This window comes from Globicephala melas, chromosome 1 (assembly GCF_963455315.2).
Source record: "Globicephala melas chromosome 1, mGloMel1.2, whole genome shotgun sequence".
Taxonomy (NCBI): Eukaryota; Metazoa; Chordata; class Mammalia; order Artiodactyla; family Delphinidae; genus Globicephala; species Globicephala melas.
In genome coordinates, this window is record NC_083314.1 from 158,258,123 (window position 1) to 158,261,831 (window position 3,709).

Here is a 3,709-nt window from a genome sequence, read left to right on the forward strand (position 1 = left end):
CAACTCTGGTCACTTGGCTCCAAAGCCATCACAACAGAGAGGACCCTGCAGGAGGATTTGGAGGGGACACGAAGAAAGAGCCGGGTGGGAAGGGAGGAGGAAGGGAAAGCGCGGGCTCTCGTTCAACCCTGTCCTATATTATAAAACTGACTGAATAGCACTGTGAGTTTTTGGAATGTGTTTTTAAATTTTTTTTGGTAAAAGATGATATGCATTCATTCTTTATACAAATCAGTCACAGAAATGAACTAAGAAGAAAGAAAAATCACCCCAAATTCTACTCCCAGAAACAACCCCTAGTACCATTTTTTTTTTTCTTAAAGGTCTGTATTTGAACTTCTGTGAATCCAAACTGCCTCAGCAGTGACTGTTCTGATTTTCACCACTTTTAGGACACGAAAACGCCCATGGGTCTGGGGCCATGGGGGACTTCATAAGAACTAAAATTTAATTTTAATAGGAGGCAAAAGGAAACCTAGTGCTTTCACAATGGCTTGTATCTGGCTCTCATTAAATGCTTCTTTTCTATCTGTTTGTTCAGCACGTATGTTGTGACGGCAAGAAAGATTTTTGCTCTATTTGTTCGATCTTACAAGAAAATCTCCGTAGATGTTCCACTTGTCACTTATTACAAGAGACAGCCTTTCAGCGCCCGCAGTTAATGCGACTGAAAGTGAAGGATCTACGGCAGTATCTCATTCTTAGAAACATACCGATCGATACCTGTCGAGAGAAAGAAGACTTGGTAGATCTGGTACTGTGTCACCGTGGGCTGGGCTCTGAGGACAACCTGGACACGAACAGTCTGAATTCCTCAAGGTCCCAGACTTCTAGCTTTTTTACACATTCATTTTTTTCAAACTATACAGCCCCATCTGCTACCGTGTCTTCCTTTCAGGGAGAGCTTATGGGTGGAGAGCGGCCGGACCTTAGGATCTGGAGTACTGGCACAGGTACGAGGGTGTAATTACCCTGAAGGCCTGGCGTGTCGTCTGCTTTCGGCCAATATGGAGGGGGCTTTAGGGCTGAAGACTCCTTGCTGAGCCGGGGTTCCACGTGCTGCTGAACCCTGCACTTGCAGGCTCTCCTGATGTGAGGCTCCAAGCTCAGATGCTGCTCAGTTTTTGCAGGAGTTTTTCTTCCACTTGCCCGAACTGGACACTCACAGACATTTCGGCTATGAACTGCTCACAGCCTTCCTTGGTAATTTGCTTGCAGTACCGCAGGTCAGTATGACAGATATTCCCACACCGTTTGAAGGACAGGCACTGGTCAGTGACCTTATTGCAGTCTGACAGGTTGATTTCGGTTAAGGAGTCTCGGGTGGTGGTGCCCACAGTGGTGAGCAGGTTGATGGACTGGGTAGTCACGTGGTTACAGTGACTAAGGTGGAGCTTGGAGAGCAGGGGCATGTGGCGAATGATAAGCTGCAGGGAGGCGTCTGTGATGTCCAGGCCGGCCAGACGCAGCTCCACAATGCTCCGGAGCTCACTCCGATGGTCCATCTGACCTGGCCTGTTATCTGTAGGCGGGGACAGGAGATCCCGCATCTGGGCGTCCTTTAGTCCTTCTACCCACTGGACCTCCAGGGTCCGGAGCAGCGGACAACTGGAGCTACAGAGGGCTGAGACTGCGATCCATGAGCAGCCTGACAGCACCAGTTCTCGGAGCCCAGGCAAGCGGTTGATGAGCCAGCTCGGCTGTTTCTTGGAGATATTGGTCCAGCTGAGGTCCAGGGAGACAGGCTGTCGCCGATGACGCCGCTCAGCATCAGGGGTGTGATGGACTTGCAGCGGTTCAGGTCGATGCGGGTCCGTAACCGCTTATCACAGCACTAGCGGTTCCAGGTCCTGCAGACCCGCGTGCAGACACCCAGGTCTTGGTGCTGAGGTAGCTGAAGACGGCCATCCACACCTCCCTGTGCACAATGTGGGCCGCCCTATCGTCCAGGGGCGGCGAGTCGGGCGGGGGGGGGCTGACGGGGATCACAGGTCGCTCCATCTGGATGCACTTGGGTGGGGACACGGAGGGAGGGGGCCGGGAGATGACTCGGGGTGGGCTGTGCAGGCCGGGCCCCAGCTGGGCCCCTTTGCTGAAGCGGTGAGGGCACTCACAGAGGCCCAGGGGCCGCTTGGGCTCCTCGTTCTCGCTCTCAGGCTCCGACTTGATGGGCTGGTGGTTCTCGCGGGCCAGGCTGCTCTCCGTCTTCTGCATCTCCTGGTTGAGCTCCTTGCTCGGCTCCTTGTTGGGGAGCCGCCGCTTCCGGCGCATCTTCACCTTCCTCTTCTCCTCGGGGCCCTCCGTCCCCTCCATGCTGGGGCCGCGGTGGGGGAGCTGGAGCGGGAGTGGTTGCTCTCCGTCGTCTTGGGGGGCGCCTCGGGCAGGTCGTCCTCCGGCTCCTGCTTGAAGCGCCTGAGAGGCTTGCTGGCCAGAGCCATTCGGTCCTCAGCGTTCTTCCAGGACCACCGCTTTTTCCTGAAAAGCTTATCTTCTTTGCCGGGTTTTAGCTGCTGCTGGAAGTAAGTGAGACTGGATCTCCACCAGGGGCTGAGGCTGCTGCCTAGAGGGGGCCTCGGCGAGAGGTGAGAGGAGGAACCGGGGGACGTTCGAAGCGTCGAGGCTCGAGGCTCGCTTGCGTCCACTCAGCTCCTGGGGCTTCTCGTATTTCCGCTTCCTCTTCAGGTGCACATCGTCTGACTTTCGGCGCAGGATGCCGTCAGGGGGCACCTTCTTGGGGTGCTCGTCTGGCCTGCGCCGGGGCGCCTCTTCACACTCACTCCTCCACTTGGCAGGCTCCTGCCCCTCCTTGCTGTCCTGGTTCATCTTCTGCTCCTTGAGCAGGAAACTGGGCAGGTTTGAGGCGTACTTAAAGCCGGGGCCACGCTTTTAAGCCAGGGCCACGCTTTCGTTTCCCGGTCTTGCTGGCGTGCTTACACTTTGGACACGCCCAGCAGTTTGGAAACTCCTCGTTGACCACGCCCTCTGACTCCTTAACCTTAAGGCATCCAGGGTGCATGATTTCGCTGCAGATGAGCGCCCCATGAGCGTAAGGTTAAACTTGCCTTCTTCCTCTCCCACTGCGTCCTCTTTTCCTGCCTCGCCACACACTAGACACACGGCGGTGTGGGGCAGCACAGGTGCGATGCACTGCCGCATTTTGCAGCTCTGCGGCGTCCAGCCGGGGCCGCCGAACTTCTTCATGTCCTTGCAGAAGTGGCGCTCTCCACACTCCGTCCGCAGGCAGGCCTCGCACTTGCGGCATCGCGTCCGGCGCCGGCGAGCTCCCGCCGTGGTCCGGTGGGCGGCCAACTTCACCGCGGAGGCGGGGCCCAGCTTCCCCTTGGGCCGACCTACGACCCGGTTCTGGTCCGGCTCCGATTCATAGTCGTCGTCCTCGGCGCTTACGGACATGGCCGTGGCTCATGGTGGGCCCAGGCTCGCGCGCGCCGACATGGCTGGAGCGGCACCGCCGCCGCCGCCGCCGCCGCCGCCCGCCCGGAGCAGGCTCGGCTCGCCCTGGCTCGGGCTCGGACTCCCTAGTACCATTTTGGTGAACATTTTCAGACACCTCTGTCTGATTGTAAACACATATATACACGGCTTTAAATGAACAGGAGCAGACTCCACATGCTGTTGTGTAAAGTCCTTTTTTTTCTCCCAACAATATGTTGTGGACATCTTTCCATGCCAATAAATACAAAGCAACAGC

General features: G+C 56.5%; 1 pseudogene; it reads right to left on the reverse strand.

Annotated features, from left to right (window-relative positions):
• Nucleotides 1-1,106: 1,106 nt before the first annotated feature.
• Nucleotides 1,107-3,411, reverse strand: LOC115866866 (lysine-specific demethylase 2B pseudogene; annotated as a pseudogene).
• Between the last annotated feature and the right edge of the window lie 298 nt (nt 3,412-3,709).